The sequence below is a fragment of the Puma concolor genome, chromosome A1, assembly GCF_028749965.1.
Source record: "Puma concolor isolate L17-30 chromosome A1, mPumCon1.1.hap2, whole genome shotgun sequence".
Taxonomy (NCBI): Eukaryota; Metazoa; Chordata; class Mammalia; order Carnivora; family Felidae; genus Puma; species Puma concolor.
The window spans coordinates 82,404,812-82,419,015 of record NC_141667.1 but is presented as its reverse complement, the minus strand read 5'-3'; the positions used below and the strand labels follow the sequence as shown (position 1 = coordinate 82,419,015).

Genomic DNA, 14,204 nt, shown 5'->3' with positions numbered 1-14,204 from the left:
CCAGTTCCATCCACGTTGTTACAAAGGGCCATATTTCATTCTTTCTCATTGCCACGTGGTACTCCATTGTGTATATAAACCACAATTTCTTTATCCATTCATCAGTTGATGGACATTTAGGCTCTTTCCATAATTTGGCTATTGTTGAGAGTGCTGCTATAAACATTGGGGTACAAGTGCCCCTATGCATCAGTACTCCTGTATTCCTTGGGTAACTTCCTAGCAGTGCTATTGCTGGGTCATAGGGTAGGTCTATTTTTAATTTTCTGAGGAACCTCCACACTGTTTTCCAGAGTGGCTGCACCAATTTGCATTCCCACGAACAGTGCAAGAGGGTTCCCGTCTCTCCACATCCCCTCCGGGATCTATAGTCTCCTGATTTGTTCATTTTGGCCACTCTGACTGGCGTGAGGTGAAATCTGAATGTGGTTTTGATTTGTATTTCCCTGATGAGGAGCGATGTTGAGCATCTTTTCATGTGCCTGTTGGCCATCCAGATGTCTTCTTTAGAGAAGTGTCTATTCATGTTTTCTGCCCATTTCTTCACTAGGTTATTTGTTTTTCGGGTGTGGAGTTTGGTGAGCTCTTTATAGATTTTGTATACTAGCACTTTGTCCAATATGTCATTTGCAAATATCTTTTCCCATTCCGTTGGTTGCCTTTTAGTTTTGTTGGTTGTTTCCTTTGCTGTGCAGAAGCTTTTTATCTTCATAAGGTCCCAGTAGTTCATTTTTGCTTTTAATCCCCTTGCCTTTGGGGATGTGTCAAGTAAGAAATTGCTATGGCTGAGGTCAGAGAGGTCTTTTCCTGCTTTCTCCACTAGGGTTTTGATGGTTTCCTGTCTCACATTCAGGTCCTTTATCCATTTTGAATTTATTTTTGTGAATGGTGTCAGAAAGTGGTCTAGTTTCAATCTTCTGCATGTTGCTGTCCAGTTCTTCCAGCACCATTTGTTAAAAAGACTGTCTTTTTTTATTGGATATTCTTTCCTGCTTTGTAAAAGATTAGTTGACCATACGTTTGTTGTCTGGGGTTTCTATTCTAATCTATTGGTCTATGTGTCTGTTTTTGTGCCAATACCATGCTGTCTTGATGATGACAGCTTTGTAGTAGAGGCTAAAGTCTGGGATTGTGATGCCTCCTGCTTTGGTCTTCTTCAAAATTACTTTGGCTATTCGGGGTCTTTTGTGGTTCCATATGAATTTTAGCATTGCTTGTTCTAGTTTCGAGAAGAATGCTGGTGCAGTTTTGATTGGGATTGCATTGAATGTGTAGATAGCTTTGGGTCGTATTGACATTTTAACAATATTCTTCCTACCCATTAGCACGGAATTTTTTCCATTTCTTTGTATCTTCTTCAATTTCCTTCATAAGTTTTCTATAGTTTTCAGCATACAGATCCTTTACATCTTTGGTTAGATTTATTCCTAGGTATTTTATGCTTCTCGGTGCAATTGTGAATGGTATCAGTTTCTTTATTTGTCTTTCTGTTGCTTCATTATTAGTGTATAAGAATGCAACTGATTTCTGTACATTGATTTTGTATCCCGAGACTTTGCTGAATTTATGTATCAGTTCTAGCAGACTTTTGGTGGAGTCTATCGGATTTTCCATGTATAATATCATGTCATCTGCAAAAAGTGAAAGCTTGACTTCATCTTTGCCAATTTTGATGCCTTTGGTTTCCTTTTGTTGTCTAATTGCTGATGCTAGAATTTCCAACACTCTGTTAAACAACAGTGGTGAGAGTGGACATCCCTGTCGTGTTCCTGAAATCAGGGAAAAAGCTCTCAGTTTTTTCCCATTGAGGAGGATATTAGCTGTGGGCTTTTCATAAACGGCTTTTATGATGTTTAAGTATGTTCCTTCTACCCCAACTTTCTCAAGGGTTTTTATTAAGAAAGGATCCTGAATTTTGTCAATTGCCTTTTCTGCATCAGTTGGTACAAGATCATATGGTTATCTTTTCTTTTGTTAATGTGATGTATCACATTGATTGATTTGTGAATGTTGAATCAGCCCTGCATCCCAGGAATCAATCCCACTTGATCATGGTGAATAATTCTTTTTCCATGCTGTTGAATTCGATTTGCTAGTATCTTATTGAGAATTTTTGCATCCATATTCATCAGGGATATTGGCCTGTAGTTCTTTTTATTTTGCTGGGTCTCTCTCTGGTTTGGGAATCAAAGTCATGCTGGCTTCATAGAATGAGTCTGGGAGTTTTCCTTCCCTTTCGATTTTTTGGAACAGCTTGAGAAGGATAGGTATTATCTCTGCTTTAACTGTCTGGTAGAATTCCCCAGGGAAGCCATCTGGTCCTGGACTCATTTGTTGGGAGATTTTTGATGACTGATTCAATTTCTTCGCTGGTTATGGGTCTGTTCAAATTTTCTATTTCCTCCTGTTTGAGTTTTGGAAGTGTGTGGGTGCTTAGGAATTTGTCCATTTCTTCCAGGTTGTCCAGTTTGATAGCATATAATTTTTCACAGTGTTCTCTGATAATTGCTTGTATTTCTGAGGGATTGGTTGTAATAATTCCATTTTCATTCATGATTTTATCTATTTGGGTCATATCCTTTTTTTTTTTTTTGAGAAGCATGTCTAGAGGTTTATCAATTTTGTTTATTTTTTCAAAAAACCAACTCTTGGTTTCATTGATCTGCTCTACAGTTTTTTTAGATTCTATATTGTTTATCTCTGCTCTGATCTTTATTATTTCTCTTCTTCTGCTGGGTTGGGGTGTCTTTGCTGTTCTGCTTCTATTTCCTTTAGGTGTGCTATTAGATTTTGTATTTGGGATTTTTCATGTTTCTTGAGATAGGCCTGGATTGCAATGTATTTTCCTCTCAGGACTGCCTTCGCTGCGTCCCAAAGCGTTTGGATTGTTGTATTTTCATTTTCGTTTGTTTCCATATATTTTTAAATTTCTTCTCTAATTGCCTGGTTGACCCATTCATTCTTTAGTAGGGTGTTCTTTAACCTCCATGCTTTTGGAGGTTTTCAAGACTTTTTCCTGTGGTTGATTTCAAGCTTCATAGCATTGTGGTCTGAAAGTATGCATGGTATGATCTCAATTCTTGTATACTTATGAAGGGCTGTTTTGCGACCCGGAATGTGATCTATCTTGGAGAATGTGCCATGTGCACTGGAGAAGAAAGTATATTCTGTTGCTTTGGGATGCAGAGTTCTAAATATATCTGTCAAGTTCATCTGATCCAATGCATCATTCATGGCCCTTGCTTCTTTATTGACCGTGTGTCTAGATGATCTATCCATTGCTGTGAGTGGGGTGTTAAAGTCCCCTGCAATTACCACATTCTTATCAATAAGGTTGCTTATGTTGTGAGTAATTGTTTTATATATTTGGGGGCTCACGTATTCAGTGCATAGACATTTATAATTGTTAGCTCTTCCTGATGGATAGACCCTGTCACTATTATATAATGTCCTTCTTCATCTCTTGTTACAGCCTTTAATTTAAAGTCTAGTTTGTCTGATATGAGTATGGCTACTCCAGCTTTCTTTGACTTCCAGTAGCATGATAAATAGTTCTCCATCCCCTCACTTTCAATCTGAAGGTGTCCTCAGGTCTAAAATGAGTCTCTTATAGACAGCAAATAGATGGGTCTTGGTTTTTTATCCATTCTGATACCTTATGCCTTTTGGTTGGTGCATTTAGTCCATTTACATTCAGTGTTATTATAGAAAGATATGGGTTTAGAGTCATTGTGATGTCTTTATGTTTTATGCTTGTAGCGATGTCTCTGGTACGTTGTCTCACAGGATCCCCCTTAGGATCTCTTGTAGGGCTGGTTTAGTGGTGACAAATTCCTTCAGTTTTTGTTTGTTTGGGAAGACCTTTATCTCTCTTTCTGCTCTAAATGACAGACTTGCTGGATAAAGGATTCTCAGCTGCATATTTTTTTCTGTTCATCACATTGAAGATTTCCTGCCATTCCTTTCTGGCCTGCCAAGTTTCAGTAGAGAGATTGGTCACGAGTCTTATAGGTCTCCCTTTATATGTCAGAGCACGTTTATCCCTAGCTACTTTCAGAATTTTCTCTTTATCCTTGTATTTTGCCAGTTTGACTATGGTATGTTGTGCAGAAGATCGATTCAAGTTGTCTGAAGGGAGTTCTCTGTGCCTCCTGGATTTCAATGCCTTTTTCCTTCCCCAGATCCAGGAAGTTCTCAGCTATTATTTCTTCAAATACACCTTCAGCACCTTTCCCTCTCTCTTCCTCCTCTGGAATACCAATTATGCGTAGATTATTTCTCTTTATTGCATCACTTAGTTCTCTAATTTTCCCCTCATACTCCTGGATTTTTTTATCTCTCTTTTTCTCAGCTTCTTCTTTTTCCATAACTTTATCTTCTAGCTCACCTATTCTCTCCTCTGCCTCTTCATTCCGAGCTGTGGTCGTCTCCATTTTATTTTGCAGATCGTTAATAGCATTTTTTAGCTCCTCCTGGCTGTTTCTTAGTCCCTTGATCTGTAGCAATAGATTCTCTGCTGTCCTTTATACTGTTTTCAAGCCCTGTGATTAATTTTATTACTATTATTCTAAATTCACTCTCTGTTATATTGTTTAAATCGTTTTTGATCAGTTCATTAGCTGTCGTTATTTCCTGGAGGTTTTTTTTGAGGGGAATTCTTCCGTTTCGTCATTTTGGATAGTCCCTGGAGTGGTGTGGAAATACGGGGCACTTCCCCTGTGCTCTCTTGAATAACTTGCATTGGTGGGCGGCACCGCAGTCAGACCTGATGTCTGCCCCCAGCCCACCGCTGGGGCCACAGTCAGACTGGTGTGTACTTTCTCTTCCCCTCTCCTAGAGGCAGGATTCACTGTGGGGTGGCGTGGCCGGTCTGGGCTAATTGCACACTGCCAGGCTTGTGGTGCTGGGGATCTGGGTATTAGCTGGGGTGGATCCGCAAGGTGCACGGGGGCGGGAGGGGCAGGCTCAGCTTGCTTATCCTCCGTGATCTGCCTCCGGAGGGGCCCTGTGGCACCAGGAGGAAGTCATACCCGCCGGAGGGATGGATCCGCAGAAGCACAGCGTTCCGTGTTTGCACGGTGCAAGCCAGTTCCCTGGCAGGAACCAGTTCCCTTTGGGATTTTGGCTGGGATGGGTGAGGGAGATGGCACTGGCGAGCGCCTTTGTTCCCCGCCAATCTGCGCTCTGTTGTCTGGGGCTCAACAACTCTCCCTCCAGTTGTACTCCAGCCCTCCTGCTCTCAGAGCAGAACTGTTAACTTATAAGCTTCCAGATGTTAAGTCCCGCTCACTGTCTGAACACACTCTGTCTGGCCCCTCCACTTTTGCAAGCCAGACTCGGGGGCTCTGCTTGGCTGGCAGGCTGCCCCTCCACCCTGGCTCCCTCCCGCCAGTCCGTGTAGCATGCACCACCTCTCCGCCCTTCACACCCTCTTCCGTGGACCTCTCGTCTATGCTTGGCTCCGGAGAATCCATTCTGCTAGTCTTCTGGCAATTTTCTGGGTTATTTAGGCAGGTGTGGGTGGAATCTAAGTGATCCGCAGGATGCGGTGAGCTCAGTGTGCTCCTACACCGCCAGCTTCGAATCAAATTTTTATTTAGTTGATTTCTGTTTTTCTTTTAATTTCCTTCTTCTATTTAATTTTGGTTTATTTTTTTCTTCTTTTCCTAGGCTCTTCAAGTAGAAGCTTAGATTACTGATTTAAGACTTTTCCTCTTTTCTATTGTAAGCATTTAGTGCTATAAATTTTCCTCTCAGTGTTGCTTTAACAGTGGCTCACAAATGTTGATACGTTGTACTTTCATATTCATTCACTTCAATGTAATCTTTGATTTCTCTTGAGACATCTTTTTGAGCCATGAGTTGTTTAAAAATGTATTGTTTTTCTGTTATTCATTTCTAGTTTGCTTCCATTGTGGTCAGAGAACACAGTCTTATGTTAAATTCTATCAAATGTGTTGATAGTTGTTTTGTGACCTTATATATGGTCTTTCTCAGTGTATGTTCTATCGTTCTTGAAAAGAATGTGAGTTCTGCTGTTGTTGGGTGGACTGTTTCATTTATGGAACATTTTGGTTGATGGTGTTATAGAATTTTCTGTATCCTTGCTGATTTTCTATCTGATTTCTGCCAGTTGTTGAGAGAGGAATGCTAAAGTTTCTATAATTATAGATTTGTCTGCTTCTTTCAATTCCACTAGTTTTTGCTTCAGTTATTTTGTAGTTTTGTTGTTTGGTGCTATACATATCCAGGAATGCCTTGTGCTTCTGGTAGACTGACCATTTTATCATTATGTCATGTCATTGTCTGTGGTAAATCTTTGTTCTTAGGTCTACTTTATCTGTTATTAAAATGGCTATTCCTGCTTTCTTTTGATTAATGTTTGCACGATATATCTTTTTCCTATTCTTTTACTTTCAACCTACCTGTATTATATTTGAAGTGAGTTTCATGTACACAGCATTTGGTTGGGTTATGTTTTTTAATTGACTCTGCCAATCTCTAAATAAGTGATGAACATAAGTACACAAAATTTGAAAGCTACCAAAAAGGACATGTTAAAAAGTCAATCTCCTCCCACCCTTTCCCCCTTTATATCTCCTTCCCAAGAGGCAACCATGTTCTCCAGTTGTCTTTTGTCTTATGTCCAAGCCAGTCTGCACATATGCAAGCATTTATAGAACTATAAATTTTTCCTTTAAAAAGAAAATACAAATAAAAAAATGTATATACTATTCTACCTCTCACTTTATGTGTGTGTGTGTATACCTTGGATAATTTCTATGTTGGTACATATTGAGCATACTTCCAACATTTAATTAAAAATATTTTCTTCTGGTTTCAAAAATCTTAAAAGCCAGTCTCAGGAGGTATGCTCTTTTGTACAAGATCACATGTTAAAATTCTCATAAATTGAAAACATTTAGCAATCAGAATGGAGAATATAAATTATAATGAAATATATAAATTACTATACATATTGAGCTTAAATACTCTAGAATAAGTGTGCTGGAAATCCACTCTTTTTAAGTCATAGATTTCCAAAGAGTTGTGAAGTTATTTAGCAGCAACTGTCTATATGGCTAGGAATAATGGGATGAGACCAAGAAAAGGAGAGGCAATATTTAAAGTAAAAATATAGCTCCTGGAAACTTTGTAAAGTACTTTATGCCATTATTTTCTTATATACCCAAATGGGGGAAAGACTACTATCCCATGAAATAAAACAGTATTCTAGATCTTGGTATTTTCCTTTGTCTTTTATAATTGCAAATTAAAAAGGCTTCTGAAGAGATAGGGATTAATCAATTCAACAAATATATATTAGATATCTACTGTGTTCCAGAGACAGTTCCAGACAGTAAACAAAGTAGAAAAATCTTGCAAGCTCTCATTCTGGGAATAGCAATGGGGAGCAAAGAAAATAAAGGAATAAAACCGAGAAAAAAAGCCAGGGAGTGATAGGCATTTTGAAGAGAATAAAACTAGGTTATGTGTTGCAGAGACACAGGGAAATTGTTTTATATTTGGTGTTAGAAGATGCTGTTAAACTGAGAAGCCCAGGAAACCATGTCCATAATCCAAGAAAAAGTCCTTTGCTTACATTGCTCTAGTTTGCTCTGTCCTCCTCTGACCTCCTTCTGGCTAAATCCTTAAAGCCACAGCACAGTCCTACATTCTTGGTAAAGTCTTCTGGGATATTCCTGCCAGGAGGAAGAAAATGCACCTGATGTAACAGCCGCTGTAAGTACTGGACTGGCGAATGATCTGATTGGCCCAGTGTAAGAAGGGTTGGAGAGAAGAAGAAACCACAAGTAGAAAGGCCAGATGAGGAAATTAAGCTAAATATATACTATCTCAAGAATATTCCCAGAAATTACTGTTAAAATTAAACCTCTGCTTACAGTGGAATACTGTATAGCAGAAGTTCTCAAACTTTTTGATCTGAGGACACTTTATGCCGTTAAAAATTATTGAGGACTTTAAAGAGCTTTTGATTATGTGGATTATAGCTATTCATGTTTACCACATTGTGATTTAAAAGTGAGAAATTTAAAGAATATTTATTATAAAATTATTTAAAGCTAACAACACTAAACACATTGCATGGTAACATAAATAGCTATTTTTTATAAAAAGTACTTTATTTTGCACAAAAAAATTAATGAGAACAGAGGTGTTATTTTACATTTTGCAATCTATTTACAACTGGGTTATGAGAAAATAGCTGGTTTCTAATCTCTGCTTCTCCGTTTGATCTATTGTTGTATATTTTACTTAAAGTATATGAAGAAGATACAGTCTCACATAGATAGATAATTTCTTCCTTTCTTCCTTTCTTTCTTTCTTTCTTTCTTTCTTTCTTTCTTTCTTTCTTTCTTCCTTTCAAATACATGTGGATCTTTCTTTGATACATTAAAACTTGACAAGTGGTAGTTCCTTAAAGGTTAGTTGTAATGTGGATACTGAAATCATATCAATGAACATTTGATAGTCTGATATGTTAAATCCATTGGTCTGTCCTGGACTTTGAATTAATCTTGTACTAATGCATGATTTGTATTAGGCATTCATTATTCAGAAAACATTGGTTCACTGATTTATGCAGAGCCTTCAAATGCTTACATATTTCCTTATATAATATTTTAAAAATCACATATAGTAAAGTATTTAAATGTTGTGAAGCTGTCAAATTCATGGTGGTGGACATGTTGTACAAATCATAATTTTTGTTTAAAAAGTTGAAGTTTTGTCATTGACATAAATTACTACCAGTAGTTTTCCCTAAAGTTAAGGGTTCCCTTCATTTATTTTTGAGAAAATGTCTGCCAAATACTCAGATTCAATAACCATTGTTTTCCTGTCAGTCATTCTCTCTAGTAAATTTGTGTTCCATGACAAAAGTGACTAGTTTAGCTTGCAACTCACATTGCTTTTCCTAATGAGTTTTTTCATCCATTGTACTTTATGTAGAAGTACTTTATGCATACTTTACATCACACAGAATATTAAAAAGACATGTACTCAAGGGTTGAGAGCTAATGTAATTAATATTTTTTTTTACTAAAGAAGTTATTAAATACAGTTGTCATTTTTTTGTTTTATGTTTTTGTTTACTGGTGGTGCATGGTGTTGAACAATGATAGGATAATGTTTAGTACAATTTGGTGTCATTGCCTTGATTTATGCTAACGTGCCAGCAATTTTATCCACTTTTGCTTTTGTACCATCAGGTCAAATATCAATACGGCAAAAAGGATAAATTATATGTTACAATATTTATGAAAATTGCTTACTTTTGGACCACACTTTAAACTACATTTATCAACCACACTTTGAGAATTATTGCTGGACAAAAATGAGAATGAATGATCTATAGCTACCCACAACAATAATGGTTGAATCTCACAAATATATTGTTAAGTAAAGGAATCCAGATCCAAAAATAATACATGATATATGACCCACTTATATACCCATTGTATATAAAATACAAAAACAGGCAAAGCTTATCTATGGTATTAGAAATAGGAGATGGTTATCTTTAGGGAGGCTGAGTGAAAGGAAAGGGTAAACTCTGGAGTGCTCTGAATGTTTTGTTCTTGAGGTAGGCATTTATCACATGCATATGTTCAGAGAGCTGTATGCTTATAATATGAACACCTTCTGTATATATATTACATTTTAACAAAAATTTCTGAAAGTAAAACAAGAGTTATTTTCTTATGTTTTATTTCTTATCCTAGTTTCTTGAAGGTTCTGAGTATGAATAATAAAAATCAAGAATAAGTGGCTTCTTGCTTTTTTAAACATCAGCATTTTCAGTTGTTTAAAAGATTTTGAAAAAAAAATTGAAGGTTTTGCCTGGGTTTCAAATGGGAGACTCATTTTGGGGACACTATTTGATTTACACTAAGGTTTTTTTGTTTGTTTGTTGTTGTTTTACATTTGGCATTCCATATTCACTTTTTTTTGTGTAGTAAACTGTACTTGATTACTTAATCTTGAAATATTTACCATTTTTCCCTTAATTTTTTTTTTTATGAATGCAGTATATATGGTTAGATGAAAGTTGTCCATGGGGTTTCTGACCTCAATGCAATTTTATGCTTTCAATGGGTTGTTGACGCGGAAAAAGGTCTTAATGAAGCAGAAACCACATTTCATGCCTTTGGTCTAGAAGAAGGGGCTGGCTGACACGGAAATAATGTAATATGTTTATTTGTTCTATGGCATAATAAGCTACACAATTTAAAATATTCTCTTAAAGAGATAGAATTAGTACCTAAAAACATTCAAGGTATTTGGCTTTTGCTAAAATATTATCTTCCCAGAATCCTCTCCCATCTTCCCTATACATTTAAATCCTCTCCCTCTTCCAAGCTTCGCACAGACCCTGCCTCACCCACAAAGCCTTTCCTACCCTCTGCAATTGGTGGTTACCTTCCTTCTTCTGAACTTAGTACTTCTTATATAGCCTATTTTCCAGTTTATTTTTTCATTGATTTGATCTGTATTTTTGTATTTATATAACTCCTACGTTGTACTAGGTTTAGGATCTAAAACTTAAACCAGCTGGCGAGAAAGACCAGTTAAAAGTTCATTTCAAAACAGTATGTAAAGTGTGACCCTAGAGATAAGCACAGGAAACTGGGCAATACACAGGCAAGGCACCAGTTGGGGCAGTATCAGGTGGAATTTAGAGTGACTGTCTGAGAGACCTTGTTCTGGAAATCTATTTCTTACAGTAGAAAATGGAGATAATAGGTGTTCCTGTCTTAGGCACATTATAAATGAAGGAGTAAATGAAGAAATGTGTGTAGAGCATATAGTATATGCCTGGCACAGATAAGTGCTCAGTGAAAATGAAATACTATCACATTTTTATATTTTAAGTGTATATAATGTCATGGCCCATGTGGTGAATTGTTTGAACTACATCACAACAGAAAATATGTAATCTCAGTTTAAATCAAAATTCTAAATTATATATCTTGAACTCATAAAAGGGAAGGCATAACATACAATCACATTCCTCAAGAAAATCTCTGTTTTTTCTTTTTCCCCTTCTACTTCCGTTATACACTCATGAGCTGGACCTATACATTTCTTTTCCAGTGTCCTCCTTCAAAACTGTTTGGTGCATCTCATCCATGTTGTTCCTGTCTCATGACCCAAAAGTAGCCATTGTATGGATAGGGAATGATTTGGAACTGGCCAGGGGAGATAAATGGGGAATTGCCTAGCTTAGTCACTATATGTAGTGGGCTCTCTAAATATTTTTTCATGATTGAGGAAAGTTTCTTCTAGCTACATGTGTCAATGCCTTTTATCCTAATGTGATGGGAGGTGGGAAAGGGGGATACTTTCCATAAATGGTGAATATCAGCCGGGGTTCTAAGTTCTCCTGTCACCTTTAGTTATTTTTCATCATGAATCAATTTCCTCTTAATGATTCTTTCTGGACAACATCAGTAGATTAGCAATTCCAAAAAACCTTCTTATCTCACTGTGACCGTGTCTCCTAATGCCTTTCCTAAGGAAGTTCACCAGGGAGATGTCTGTCCAGTTTATTCCTGGAGATAGGCATCAAAATAAATACTCTCACAGGCCATTTATAACCCACTTTTAAGAATGGTTTACTCACAGCTCCTTTTCTAGAAGTATGTAGTTAGGAAACAGAGATGGGTGAAGGGAGGGAAGGGATGGAGAGGTGGAGGAGGAGAGGGAGATAGATTAGATTACATATAATTAATATAAATCAATTAAAGGATTTCTTTCTAAGGGGAGCATGGAAGGCTAAGTTAGGGAAAGGGAAAAGAGAATGAAAACTGACATTTATTTTGTATCTACTGTATGTCAGGAACTATACAGGTACTTTACACATGTTCTCTCATTTAATCCTCAGAACAAACATTTGAGGTATTATACCTATTTTATAGATGAGGAAACTGAGGACTTTAGAGATGCTAAATAATTTATCCAAGGTTATACAGGTAGTAAGTTGCATTGCCTAGGCCATACCAAAGTTGTAGCATGACTGACAAAAACTGTTATCAATTAAATTTTTATCTTTCACTATACCATGGTAGGGGGCTGTTAGAATCTATTACAAAAGTTCTAATGTCACTTCTTGTGGGGCAAGGAGTCTCTGGCTGACCTTGCTGGTCGCCTAATGAACAACTCTTTCTCCTCTTTGTTTTGTTCTGTTAGAGCCTGTCTCTCATGCAAAGGCTGAAAATGCTAAATACTGATTCTCCCGTTTTCCTTTGTTGCTATGGCATGGGCCTGTGACTCATTCCTGGCTAATGGAACCTGAGGAGAAATTTGCTCAGAAAGTTTTTACACAGATATAAAAGGAGTCTCTACCCTTACTATTCTTAACTGCTTTAGACTTTTTTTTCTGAAGATGTAATGCTTGGAGCTGTGGCAGCCATCTTGTGAGTGGCAGCCATCTTGTGACCGTAGAATTTCCTCATGCTTTTTATTCTCACATGCTAAAAGACACCCTCAGGCACAGTAGTACTCACCTATTATTAATTGCTTTTATTGATCTGTGCAGAACAGGGTATGTAAATGTTAAAATGATTATGATAAAAAATAGAATTTTTTAATGCAAACATTTTTTGAGGAGAAAGGGGACCTTTGAGATTGTCTTGATTATTAACCTTTCATTTTACAGAAGAAAGAAACCCAGAGCAGTTAGAGGTGTTTTCTAAAGTTATAGAGCTGGTTAGTGACAGAGTATGGATGAAAACCTAGGTCTTCTGACTGAATCAAATGTTTAGTTTAATAAGATATTTCTTAATGAATAAAATATCATTTAGATATAACTAAGCCATTGAAAATATTTGTGATTAGTAAGTCATCTGAAATGATTTAGCTTATTTGGTTCATTTTGTTTCTAAATACTTTAGAGCTTTGTTGGTTACTTAATGAGATCATCTGACATTCTTTTTTTCTGATTCTTCCTTGAGTTTAATAAATTATTTGAGATAAAAGTACCACAATTTCAGTTATTCTAGCAGAGAAACCCAACACACTTTGCCTGATGTGCTTGTTCAGTATGATTTATCAGAGAAAGAAGAGCTGATATGCCATTGTTTATAATTAAAAAAATATATATATTTAGTTATTTTATTTTATTTTATTTTATTTTTTAATATGAAATTTATTGTCAAATTGGTTTCCATACAATACCCAGTGCTCATCCCAACAGGTGCCTCCCTCAATGCCCATCACCCACTTTCCCCCTCCCTCCCACCCCCCCATCAATCCTCAGTTTATTCTCAGTGTTTCTTATGGTTTGCCTCCTTCCCTCTCTGTAACTTTTTTTTTTCCCCTTCCCCTCCAACATGTTCTGTTAAGTTTCTCAGGATCCACATAAGAGTGAAAACATATGTTATCTGTCTTTCTCTGTATGACTTATTTCACTTACCATAACACTATCCGGTTCCATCCACATTACTACAAAATGCCATATTTCATTCTGTCTCATTGCCAAGTAGTGTCCCATTGTATATATAAACCATAATTTCTTTATCCATTCATCAGTTGATGGACATTCAGGCTCTTTCCATAATTTGGCTATTGTTGAAAGTGCTGCTATAAACATTGGTGTACAAGTGCCCCTATGCATCAGCACTCGTGTATCCCTTGGGTAAATTTCTAGCAGTGCTATTGCTGGGTCATAGGGTAGATCTATTTTTAATTTTTTGAGGAACCTCCACACTGTTTTCCAGGGTGGCTGCACCAATTTGCATTCCCACCAACAGTGCAAGAGGGTTCCCATTTCTCCACATCCTCTCCAGCATCTATAGTCTCCTGATTTGTTCATTTTAGCCACTCTGACTGGCATGAGGTGATATCTGAGTGTGGTTTTGATTTTATTTGCCTGATGAGGAGCGACGTTGAGCATCTTTTCATGTGCCTGTTGGCCATTTGGATGTCTTCTTTAGAGAAGTGTCTATTCATGTCTTCTGCCCATTTCTTCACTGGATTATTTGTTTTTTGGGTGTGGAATTTAGTGAGTTTGTTATAGATTTTGGATACTGGCCCTTTGTCTGATATGTCATTTGAAAATATCTTTTCCCATTCCATCAATTGCCTTTTAGTTTTGTTGACTGTTAACTTTGCAGTGAAGAACATTTTATCTTGATGAGGTCCCATAGTTCATTTTTGCTTTTAATTTCCTTGCCTTTGGA

The 14,204-nt window shown here is 37.0% G+C and overlaps 1 long non-coding RNA gene across 3 annotated transcripts in view; it reads left to right on the top strand.

Moving 5' to 3' along the window:
- The window catches only part of LOC147584262 (uncharacterized), a 175,108-nt gene that overhangs the window by 60,050 nt on the left and 100,854 nt on the right, over positions 1–14,204 (top strand). For all 3 annotated transcript variants that reach the window (XR_015247185.1, XR_015247146.1, XR_015247112.1), the window contains exon 5: positions 10,053–10,209. This is a non-coding gene — a long non-coding RNA (uncharacterized LOC147584262). The remainder of the gene's footprint in view (positions 1–10,052; positions 10,210–14,204) is intronic.